The 12,908-nt window shown below is 44.8% G+C and overlaps 1 protein-coding gene across 1 annotated transcript in view; it reads right to left on the reverse strand.

Moving 5' to 3' along the window:
• The window catches only part of SUSD5 (sushi domain containing 5), a 64,912-nt gene that overhangs the window by 10,601 nt on the left and 41,403 nt on the right, over positions 1-12,908 (reverse strand). The window lies entirely within an intron of this gene.

Below are 12,908 nucleotides of genomic sequence, written 5' to 3' on the forward strand. Positions count from 1 at the left end.
AAAAAAAAAAAAAAAAAAGGCTGAAAATCACATTGATCTCAGGAAGCTGGGAAAGGAAGAGTAAGTTAAACACAAAGAAACAGAGGAGGGGGATTTTTAAAAGGGTAAAAATTGGCCGGGCTCAGTGGCTTAGCCTGTAATCCCAGCACTTTGGGAGGCTGAGGCTAGTGAATTGCCTGAGCCTGTGGGTTCGAGACCAGGCCAGGCAACTTGACGAGAACTCATCTTTACAATAAATTAAAAAAATTAGCCAGGCATGGTAGCACATGCCTGTAGTTCCAGCCACTTGGAAGGCTGAGGCAGAAGGATCGCCGGAGCCCAGCAGGTCAACGCTGGGGTGGCTGTGAGCGTGCCACTGCACTCTAGCCTGGGCGACAGAGTGAGACCCCAACTCAAAAAAAAAAAAAAGAGTAAAAATTAATAAAATAAAATGCACTAGAGAGGATCAACACAGACAAAAGCTGAATCTTTGAAAAGACTAATAACACTGCTAAATCCCTAGCAAGACTAAGAAACATTTACAGAAAACATGAATGAAAAACATCAAGAGTAAAAAGGGGGCATTACCACAGATTTTTAAGATATTACAAAAGACAATAACAACACTATAAGTTTATGTCCAAAAAAACTAAAAATTCTGATGAAATAAACACAATTCTAGAAAAATTCAACCTACCAAAGGTGACACAAGAAGAAAATTTTTTTAGAAATTAATTTTTTTAGAGTCAGGGAGTACGTATGCAGGTTTGCAACATGGGTATATTGCGTGATGGTGAGGAAGATCATTTATACACCATTAACTATTAATGAAATTAAACCTCTCTACACATGGAAAACTCTAGGCACAGGTGGCATTGCCAATGAATTCCATCAACTATTTAGGATGATAAATCTAATCTTATACAAACTACTCTAGAGAACAGAAAATGAGAAAATATATCGCAATTTATTTCATGTATCCAGTGTAATCTTGGTACTAAATCCTGGGAAGGAAATGATAAAAAAGTAATATTGCAGACCAATCTCACTAACTGTAGATGCAAACACCCATATAAAATGTTGACAGTGGGAACCCAGTAATATGTTATGTTACATTGGTAAGCTGAGTTAAGCAATATATTCAAATAGTGATACATTACACCTAGTTAGGCTTATCACAGGAATTCATGGTTGGTATAACATTTGAAAAAAAGTTTCAGAAACAAAAGTCAACAGGATTAAAAAAAAACCCTTGGAAATAAGAATATAGGAAAATATATGTAATATAAGGAATCTCCCTTAATCTGACTTTTAAAATATACAAAAACTGATATTAAAAGGAAAGGATTGCTGTCACATGCCGCAACATGGATCAATGTTGAGGACATTATGCTAAGTGACATAAGTCAGTCACAAAGAAAAATATTGTATGATTCTACTTATAGATGGTATCAAAAGTAGCCAAATTCAGAGGAACAGAAAATAGAATAGTGGTTACCACGGGCTGGAAGGGAGGTAGGAAAAGGGGTCCGGGCTCAGTGGCTCAGTCTGTAATCCCAGCACTTTGGGAGGCTGAGGTGAGTGGACTGTCTGAGCCCGTGGGTTCGAGAACAGCCTGGGCAATCTGGCGAGACCTCATCTCTACAATAAATAAAAAATTAGCTGGACATGGTAGCATGCGCCTGTAGTTCTGGCTACTTGGAAGGCTGAGGTGGAAGGATTGCCGGAGCCCAGGAGGTTGACGCTGGGGTGACCGTGAGCGTGCCACTGCACTCCAGCCAGGGCGACGGAGTGAGACACTGACTCAAAAAAAGAAAAAGGGAACTTGTTGTCTAATTGGTATAGTTTCAGATTTACAAGATAAGAAAGTTTGGGAGATCTGTTTCAGAATACAGTTAACGCTACTCATTTGTGCACTTGAAAGTGGTTAGAGGAAGAAGGGACAGTAGAAGACACAGGTGACAAGACATGACACAGCATCCTAATGGGATATTTCAGGAAGGAAAATTGAGAGCAAGTACTTTGGAATGGCTGATGATGTACAAATCAGAATTCACACTATACTCCATTATTCATGGAGAAACAAATTAGAGCACCCACATCCCTTTGATTTGCTAATTTGCTGGCAAGTATCTGTGGCACTGTTATGCTGATGGTGCTGTGAAGGCTGCTAGAAATGTCTTCAAAGCAGGCTCATCCAAAGCAGTCCCCAAATGTCTTCAAAGTAGGCTCATCCAAAGCAGTCCCCAACATTTTTGGCATCAGGGACCGGTTTCATGGACGACAGTTTTTCCACAGATGGGGGAGAGGGGATCATCAGGCATTAGATTCTCACAAGGAGCACACAATCTAGATCCCTCGCATGCTCAGTTCACTATGAGAATCTAATGCCTCCACTGATCTGACAGCATGCAGAGCTCCACTCATCCGCAGTCCACATTCTGCTGTGTGGCCCAGTTCCTAACAGGCCACGAACTGGTACCAGTCCTCAGCCTGGTATACAGTATCATCTATATGACTGCTGTTTTTATGGTTGCTTCCAAACATCTTGGGCTTGAAATAAAGATATTGTACTACTGTACTCTATACAGTACTGTATAGTAAAGTATACAAAAGCACAACCACTTGTAGAGGATGCACGCAGGTGACAATGTAAGCCAGACACGAGAACTAACTTACATGATTGTATATGTGAACACATGGTTGCATCTTTGAACGTTCACAACTTGAAGGTTCATATGTAGGGGACTTACTGCATTTGATTCATGACAGAGGCAAAGAATGATAAGTGACTTGGAGTTTCAGTATTGGGCACAATCAACGTTTGCTAAGTTCCTCCTCCTGTGTGACACATTCCATGAGCTTGTTGTGAAGTCAACAGGTACCTGGGACATGGGCATGAAATGAGCCATATTCTCCCCAGCCCCTTCTTGTGCAGAAAACACTGGCGAAGTTTTTTTTTTTTCTTCTTTCTTTCTTTGAGTCAGAGTCTCATTCTGTCACCCAGACTGGAGTGCAGTGGCACAATCACAGCCATCGCAATCTCGACCTGCTGGGCTCAGATGATCCTTCAACCCTAGCCTCCCAAGTAGCTGGAACTACAGGCATGTGCCCTCATGCCCAGCTAATTTTTTGATTCATTGTAGAGATGAGGTCTCACCATGTTGCCCAGGCAGGTCTCGAACCCCTGGGTTCAGGCAATCTTCTCTCCTCTGCCTCCCAAAATGCTGGGATTACAGGCATGAGCCACCACACCCGGCTGACCTAGTGCAAATGTTAGAGATGAGGACCTCACAGTCAGTCTGAGCTGTGTGTGTGTGTGTGTGTGTGTGTGTCTAAGGCTCTGCCCCCCCGAGGAGCTCCCTAAAGCTAGAGAACCTCTGAACAGAAGCCCAGAGCCCTGAGTCAAGCTCTTCCTGTCTCCCCAGTTCACAGGTCAAAGTCCTTGGGTTAGACACAGGTTCTCACTGTATCATAGTTTCCCAAGGCCTCCGATGAAGACGAGGATGGGTGTTTACAAGTAGCCTGCTCATAAAACAGTAACCCAAGCCTATGTTTTTCCTCATGGGGAATGGTAAACGTTGTTATTCATTGAATTTCAACCAACAGGCAAATTCTGCCTGCAAGATGGAGAAACCCAGCTCTCTCACTGTGGAGGTACCATTTGTCACCTCCTCTCTGCTTTCCAGAATCTGCACTCTCTGAGTCAAATCATCCAACGATCCTTCGAGCCCTTCTCTCTGCCCCATGTGCTCCGTGAAAACCAGCCTAATGCAACACCAGGTCTTCCAATTTAGCTAAACAAGTCTAGGAAATGTAACCTTCATAGGTTATGTTGGCAAAAGCCAGGTCATTCTCTGTGCATTTATATTTAACTGCTACTTTTCAAAAACAGAAGAACATGGGCAGATGTAACTCAAGAGCAAGAGGAGATGCCTGACTTGTGCTCTGCCCGTGTCTCTTAGCAGGGTGGGACATAGTTGGGGCTACAGGAGTCAGAACAGAGCCCAGAATCTGGGGTTCTCCTCCTGTTGTTACTTCTCTTCTTTTTCCACATTGCTGCATTTCTGGAAGCCCACACATACCCTCTTTTTTTCTCTGGTCTTGGCTACATGGCCTTTAAAAATAGTAATTTTAAAAAAGACAACCAGACAAGCCAGAAATAACCATTGGCTCAATGAACTTCTGAACAAATATGGCAAGACTGACAAGGAAATGCTAAATTCAGTTTCAGTCTCATGCTTTATTCTATGAAGGGAATGAAGTCCAAAAGATGGAGAAAAACAGAAATTGAGGGCAATTTAAGAAAACAAAGGAATGATTTTTGGAAGCGAGAGGAAAGAGCAAAAGAATTTGATCTTGCTGAGGGGATGATTCATTTTTATGTGAGCAGGAACCCTGCCCCAAGGTCTTGCTCTCCCCAGGGGTGTAGGGGCCCTGGGGGTAGCACACAGACATGATGTAGCACTGGGATAAGACATGCCTGATTTTGAATCCCAGCTTTGCTTCTTTCTGGCTGTGTGACACAGGCAAGTCACTGAACCTTCCTGTACCCTGGTTTTCCCATTTGTAGATTGAAGCTAGCCATTTCTACTCCTGGACATGGGAAGATTAAATGAGATAAAATGTGTTAAATGATAGGAGAAAGGGGCACAAGGAGATGTGGGGAAGATGAAAATGTTCCATATTTTGATGACGGTGGTAATTTTGTGGTTATAAACATCTATGACAACTCAGACAAGTTTATACTTTTCATGGGTACAGTTTCTAGTTTGCAAATTAAACCTCAATAGAGTTGTTAAAAAACAAAGCAAAGCAAAACCAAAAAAAAAAAAAAAAAAAGACGACTCCAGAGAGAGACAGACAGCATGGAGCAAATATTTGGTTTATGACAGCTTTTTTTCTCAGTGCCTAACTATGGAATGTGTCTCGTTTCCACGGCTACGTCAGGCCGGGGCAGGGAAGAAGAGAAGTTGTACATTTGTGATTGGACTCAGAGGTGGTGGGGGTGGTGGAGTGAGGTCAAGCATGGTGTCAAGCACTTTCCAGATGCTACAGACCAGAAAATACAAACAGAGCCCCTGGAGCTGGGTCAGGGTGGGCCTCTCAGGGCCTGTCTTAACAGTTGGTGCCAGATAGCCTGTGGCAAGTGTTCAAGGCAGAACAAGAAAAGCAAGTCACAGAGGAGGAGTTTATGACTCTCTACTTCCTGGGTTGTCTGTATTGGGCCACTCTTGCCAGTAGCTGCCCTCTCCCACCCCAGCCACAAAGATAGGATAAATGGCCTCACCTGGAATCAGAGGCAGAAGGCATAGGACCACTGAGTCCTATGAGCGGGTGTGGAAGGCAACCAGGACAGCGAGGAGGAGATTGGTCAGTGTGCCAAGGGGACCATAGGACCCCTCAGGAAGGCCAACACTGGGAACATGGGGCTAGGGGTGGTCACGTGAGGTGCTGGGAGGTTGGAGATTATTCTTAGGGGGCAGGTGTCCAAGGAAAAAATATGGACTTGAAGATGGATGTAGGACTTGGCATAATAAGAAGCCCAAAGGAGACCAACCCTAGAATGGATGTCTGCTGCATACATGCTTAAGGAATAAAGCATCAGGACTGTTCTGTAATTAGGGCAACAACCAATTACAGCAATACCGAGTACACAGAGAGGCGTAGCAGACATTTCTTGCTGCCAAACCAGGAATGGAAACAAGAAGATGTGTGGATTTGGACAGCAGAATGGAAGGAATGGCCAGACCCAGCCCTGGACTCCAGAGACCAGAGCTAGAGAAATACCCACAGCCAGAGGAGAGAAATGGCAGTTAAATGAGTCCTCACCCATTTAGGTTGATGGCTAAAGTCCCTGTGCTTATGTGAGGGTCTGCACCACCACACGTGAGGTTGGAACTTAGCATTTCTTGTGAACACACAACCTGGGCAGATGTGGCCGAGGCACCCTCCTCCACCACCCATTCACTCACCTTGGGCCACTCACCTAGGTGTGTGTGTCCAGGGGTAGTCGCTTCTGCCCATCATTACACATTTTAAATTTCCGCTAGTTCATGCAGACAGTCCCTACTTAACTCATGGATTTTGTTTTAATCACAACAGTTAGCTAACTTGGAAACCATGGCTCTGTTGAATCAATGCGATTAGTAAGTAACTCTCTCGGTGGGTGCTGTTGGTGTCCCGCTTATGTCCCTCTTCCAGGCCAGGCAATCGTTACCCTGTGAGTGTCGGTCACGAGTAGTTCACAGCTACCCATTCGCTAGAGAACTATCGGTGGTGGAATGGGAGCCTTGCTTGGGAAATTATATGTCACACGCCTTCCATGCCTGGCAGTCTGCAGCCCATGACATGAGTACGGTGGAACCCAAGGCTGGTCTGCTTGCTTCAAAGGGGGACCACCCGGGTGCAATCCACAGTCCCCGAGGATCAGGTCACATCTCTCCAACTGAGGTTACATCCTTGTTTAACTCCCTGCCCTGACCTATCCCACTTCCCTAACTCCTTCTTTCCCTTGGTAAACCTTGTATATTTGAATAGGGTCTGCTTTTTTGGTTTTTAAATTAAATTTTAAAAATTTACCTCAGGAAGGCCAATTACTCTTAGGTTTGGTCTCCTGAAGTAATCATTCATCTCTTGAAGGTTTTGTTCTGTCTTTTTAAGCTTCTTTTCTATGTTTTTGACAGTTTGGGTTAGTTCTGTATTTTGGTCTTCAAGCTCTGAGATTCTTTCTTCTGCTTGGCTAATTCTGCTTTCCATGCTTATTAGTTTGTTATTTATTTCCATCACAGTATTCTCTACTAATGTTATTTCTGTCATCAGCTCCTTCCTATTTTCCTCTTGTCTTTCCTCAATTTTTTTATTCTCTCTATTAATGTCTTGATGTCTGTGGTACATAAACACAATGGAATATTACACAGCCATAAAAAAGAACAAAATTATGAATTTCGCAGCAACCTGGATGGAATTAGAGTTTATAATACTGAGTGATCTCTCACAGAAACAAAGATCTGAGTATCACATGTTCTCACTCATAAGTGAACCTTGAACAACTATCATAATACTATAAGAAAAGGATTGACAGTGGCAGGAAACTATGAGGGGGCAGGGAGGGGAAGGGAGATGGGATTAATGGTAGTCAATATCTGTCTGGGGATGGGGGGCACACCTCATCAATAAGGGTACCTGCACAATGCATATTTGTATACCTAACCCTGAACTATACCCCACAATTTTAAAATAAAAATTAAAAAAAATTATTTAAAGGCTGGGTGCGGTGGCTCAAGCCACCCTTTGGAAGGCCGAGGTGAGATGACTGCCTGAGCCTACGGGTTCAAGACCGGCCCGGGCAACTTGGTGAGACCTCGTCTCTACAATAAATAAAAAAAATTAGCCGGGTGTGGTAGTGTGTGTCTATAGTTCTGGATACTTGGAAGGCTGAGGCGGAAGAATTGCCAGAGCCCAGCAAGTCGATGCTGGGGTAGCCATAAGCATGCCACTGCATTCCAGCCTGGGCAATCGAGTGAGACTCCAACTAAAAAAAAAATTTTTAGCCAGGCTCGGTGGCTCAGCCTGTAATCCCATGCCTTTGGGAGGCTGAGGTGAGTGGATTGCCTGAGCCCGCGGGTTCAAGACCCACCTAGGCAGGCAAGACCTCATTTCTACATTAAATTTAAAAATCAGTCGGGCATGGTAGCGCACACCTATAATTCTGGCTACTTGGAAGGCTGAGCAGAAGGATCACCGGAGCCCAGAAGTTCAAGGCTGCGGTGGCCGGGAGTGGCCACTGCACTCCAGTCTGGGCGACAGAGTGAGACTCCAACTCAAACAAACAAACAAACAAAAACCCAAAAAACAAAAAAAGTTTTTATTTAAAGATGTGGGGTACAATTCAGGGTTAGGTACATAAGTGGTCATTGTACAGGTGAAGTTTGGGTCTCCCGTTGTTCCTCACTTCGCCTGGTTTGGGATCAGGTACCTTTATTAGTGTTATGTGCCTCCAGCCCCCCTTGGCAGTGTCCCACTACTGTCAATCCCTTGCATGTAGTATTATGATAAATGCTCAGGGTCCACTTGTGAGTGAGAACATGTGGTACTCAGTTCTTTGTTTCTGTGATCGATCACTGAGTATTACAGACTCTAAATCCATCCAAGTTGCTGCAAAGTCCTTCTTTTCAGCTGTATAATATTTAGGGCCTGCTTTAAGAGAATCTGACTAGGCTGGGCACAGTGGCTCAAGCCTGTAATCCCAGCACTTTGGAAGGCCAAGGCAAGAGGATTGCTTGAGCCCTTGGGTTCATGGTGAGACCCAGTCTCTACAATAAATAAAAAAAAATAGCTGGGCATGGTAGCGTGCGCCTGTAGCTCCAGCTACTTGGAAGACTAAGGCAGAAGGATCGCAGGAGCCCAGCTGGTCGAGGCTGTGATGGCCGGGAGCGTGCCACTGCACTCCAGCCTGGGTGACAGAGTGAGACTCCAACTCAAAAAAAAAGAGAATCTGACCCAAGACATCCAACCATTCTTCACATACCTGTACAATGTCCCCCCGCACCTTGCCTCCCGCCAATCTCTGAGACCAAACTCCTCTGAGCTCTGAGTTCATTTAAGCCTTAATTAACCTCCAAGGTGCCTGAGCCTTGGGGGGGGTCTCTGGACCCTGAAGAAGTCACAAGAGGAATTAGGGGCAGGGACGCTGTTATGATCTCAGCAGAGGAACTTTTGGGGCAGCATCTATGGGCAGGTTTGGCCAGAGGGTTTGGAGTGGGAGTCAGCTGCTCCCAAGGAAATATAAGATGTTCTGGGTGGGCCACAATGTCTGGAGGGCCTGAGAGAGGGAGGCTTACCGGCAGGGCTGAGCACAGAGGAGACAAGCTTAGGCGGGAGACAAGCTTAGGCTGGAGGCAGCAACTACTCCCTGGAGGAAAGAGGAAGGCAGCTGAGACCACAGGTATGGAATGCCCGGGAGCCATATGTTTGAAAGTTCCCAGCTGCTTGAGTCTCCATCAAGTCTGAAAGCTGCACAGGTCATGCCTTTCTGGAAGGAGCAGCTACTGGTCTCCAGAATCTGAGAAGCCTGCTAGCAGACACCAACTTCTCACCCAAGTAACAGACTCTTTAATTATTTGCTTTAATAGGGGCTAGAGTCAATAACACACAAGGAAGCCAGGAGCCAGTGGTCAGGCACAAATCCCCTTAGATATCTTAAGTGAAATGGCCTGACTACTTTCCTTGATCAGCATATGGGGAAAGATGAAGATTAACATTTATTGACCCCATACCATGTTAAAAGTCCTGTTCTCAGTGGTGTACTTGCAAGAGCCTCATGAGGTATGGCTATGTGATTAATTAGTACACAGTTTTTGTTTCCATCCGAGCAAATAAAGGCTCAGGAAACTCAAGAGAATTGTTCGGTCTCCTCATCCTTTCCATCCTTGTTTAAATAAGTTCAAATCTCTTAAAAAAATAAATCATCTTAAAAATAATAAAAATCAAGCAAGCAAGCAAGCAAAACAAACTCTCACAACCTCTTTGGACCCCTGATCTTCCTCCGGCTCTGCTTTTGTGTCTTCCCTGTTCCTCTTTAAGAACAGCAGAAATTCAAGCATGAGTTGTGTGCCCTGGGCCTCTCCCTCACCCCACCTCATTCCTGTCCTCACCGCAGTGTGGCTGTGGTACGTCCCCCACACCCCGTGTATGCACCGAAGACACAAGGCTGTCCACACCTCCTTCACACTCTGAGGCCAATGCATGCTTCTTTGCTTGTGTTTACTTGATTTCTGCAGCTTTTGGGTTCCCTGAGCACGTCTTCCAGTGGGAAACACACTTCCTTTAAAATGGCACCTGCCTGTAATCCCGCGCCTTTGGGAGGCTGAGGTGAGTGGATTGCCTGAGCCCGCGGGTTCGAGACCCGCCTGGGCAGCGAGACTTCATCTCTACAATAAATCAAAAAATCAGTCAGGCATGATAGCGCAGGCCTGTAATTCCGGCTACTTGGAAGGCTGAGGCGGAGGGAGGGATCGCCGGAGCCCAGCAGGTCGAGGCTGCGGTGGCCGGGAGCGGCCACTGCACTCCAGTCTGGGCGACAGAGTGAGACTCCAACTCAAAAAAAAAAAAAAGTTGAAGTAATGAACACTGTAACAGTCTGTATACCCAGCCAAGTGGAGAAGCCAGAATTCCTGCCCAGCATCTGAAAGCTCTAGCAATTCTGCACTGCAGTGAGAAAATAAACACCATTTCGAACCCACAAAACCTGCATTTAGTTCTTATTCTACTGGGGCCAATAAACAACCCATTGACCGGTAGGTGTGGCTCATGGGATGGTACAACTTCAGTACTCAGAATATTAACCCTCTCAGGGTGAGTATGGGTCTGCTTCAAGGTGACACATTCAACAAACAAGAAGCTCTATCTTTGTGCTTGATTTTCTTGGGCAGATGAGTGATCAGAATTGGCGATTAGCTCCTGTCTGGCACAAAGCAACAGCAGCAAAAGAGGAGAGGGGAGGAAAGTTCCAGAAGATTGCTCAAATTGTGCTTCTAGTCCTTTTTGATATTACTATGCAACAAGTCAAGTTGATATACTGAGGGAGGAAAAGTTTTTAGAAGCTTTTGTAACAATGTGACAGGCAAATTTTACATCTTTTTTTCTTTTTTTTTTTTTTTGAGTCATGGTCTCACTCTGTCACCCAGGCTGGAGTGTAGTGGCATGATCACAATGTCTATTTAATTTAACGAACAATTGTGTTTATATTTATCATCTATTTTATAGTAATTCATTGTATTGCCTTTTGCTAAAGTATGAAAAAAATCTGTAATAATCCACACAGAGTTTAAAGGGTAGTAAAATAGACAGCAACAATAACAAAACTATTCACTAAAAGACATTCCAAGAATAAAAAGATAAGCCACAGAATGGAAGAAAATATTTGCAACACATTAATTATGAACATTCCATGCAAACATTCTATGACATGTGAATAATCAAAATCAAATTGATGATAAAAATGAACAAAAAACTTGAACAGACATTTTACATAGGGAAAATCGAATGTATTATTAACATGTGATACATGCCCAACCTTACTATTATCAAAGAAATCAATGTTACAAGCACAAGTCAGCACAGAGTTGTCACTAGACTGACAATCCTAAAAGTTGGTGAGGGTGCTGAACAAGTACTCTCATACACAGCTGACGGTCAAATGCTTTAGCAAACGCTTTGGCAGCATTCACTAAAGCTGAACACACACATACCCTGGGGGCAGCAATTCCGCTCCTAGGAACCAATAGAAATGCGCTCGCATGGGAAACCAATGACATGGATGAGAACAATCATAGCAGCATAGTTTGTGACAGCTGCAAGATGAAAACAAGCCAAATGTCCCCCAACTGCTGATCGGATACATAAATAGTGGCGTATTCATGCTATGGATAGTAAATGGCAGCAAAGACAATAAACCACAGCTTTGGGCAACAACATAGATGAATCTCACAGATGGGATGGGACCCTAGGTCTTGTCATAGTTCCTTTTGTGGGACCTGCAGGATGTTCCAGGAACAAACTGCCCTATAAATCCAGTAACAATGTGGTACTGGAGTTATCTCCCTCTATAAAACCAGCCTTTGCTTGGTACCCAGATGTCACCAGGGTCTTGGGGGGAGAACAGCCTTGTGATACTAGGAAACAACTCAGAGTCTGGCATGAGGTCTGAGGTATAGGAGTCATAAGCCCAGGTCACCTGAGGGGCTGCCTAAACCCCTGCTGGGCGCTGTGCCCCTGTCGGGGTGGGGAGGCAGGTGTGGTTGAAGACAGTGATTTCTCCTGCTGGGAAAACTCCCAAAGAGCTAAGCAGAGGGGAACTTCAGAAATCTTGAACCCTCAGGAATGTAGTGTTGATGGAATGGAGACATCTGGGGAATGCAGACCAGGTTTGGGGAACTCAGTGTCTACCCGGGGAATGCAGACCAGGTTTGGGGAACTCAGTGTCTACCCGGACGGTTTTCAGTCTCAGCAAAATGGTCAGACTCACATGACTGCCACCCCTGGAACTCGGAAGGCTCCGGGCCAGGGAGCAGAGCAAGGCTGTAGCAAGCATTCTTGCCAGTGAGAGCAGCCCCGGCCACAGTCCACGCAGCTGTCTGGGAGTTGGTTCCTTCTCACTTTTCTCCCCATTCCCTGTGACTGCTCAGGTGCAAGAAATAAGACACACTTGTGGGTGTGACTTTCAGGTGTTTAGAAGCCCTGTGTCCCACAAGAGCCCATACTTCTTGTAACAACCCACATAATAGCTCTCAGCGGTCCCTGCGAAGATCATGCCCAGACCAGAGAATCTCCACCCTCAGGGTAGCTCAGAGCTGGGCTTCCTGTCATGTGTTCATTACAGTCCTCCCAGCCCAGTTCACCCATTAGGGGTCATTTTTACCAGAAGCAATGCTGCTTGGTACCACAGCTGACATTCCATTTTGACTAGGTTTCCAGGGTAATATGTTAGAAAGTTAACCCAGGGTCAACTCTGTCCTTAGAAAAGAAGTGTAGATTTTCTCTTTTTTTAAAGGTTTGTCATAACTTTATTGTAACTTAACATCAAAGTCATATAAAATATAGAAATAAGCATAAAGTTGGTGTATTTTGTTTCTTCAAATGGTCATTAAGAATCTCAAATGCCTTGAAGTTTGCTATCTTCTACTATCTTATTGGGAAGAATAAAAAACTTTGAATGAAAATCCACTTCTTGGAAAAGAGTCAGAGTTTATGCAGAGACATTTCATATCGGTCACAGTGAAAGGATCATATTTGTTTTTTTGGGTTTTTTTTTGAGTTGGAGTCTCACTCTGTCGCCCAGACTGGAGTGCAGTAGCCACTCCTGGCCACGCAGCCTCAACCTGCTGGGCTCTGGCGATCCTTCCGCCTCAGTCTTCCAAGTAGCTGGA

This window comes from Carlito syrichta, unplaced genomic scaffold (assembly GCF_000164805.1).
Source record: "Carlito syrichta isolate Samal-C Ts95f unplaced genomic scaffold, Tarsius_syrichta-2.0.1 Scaffold313175, whole genome shotgun sequence".
Lineage (NCBI taxonomy): Eukaryota > Metazoa > Chordata > Mammalia > Primates > Tarsiidae > Carlito > Carlito syrichta.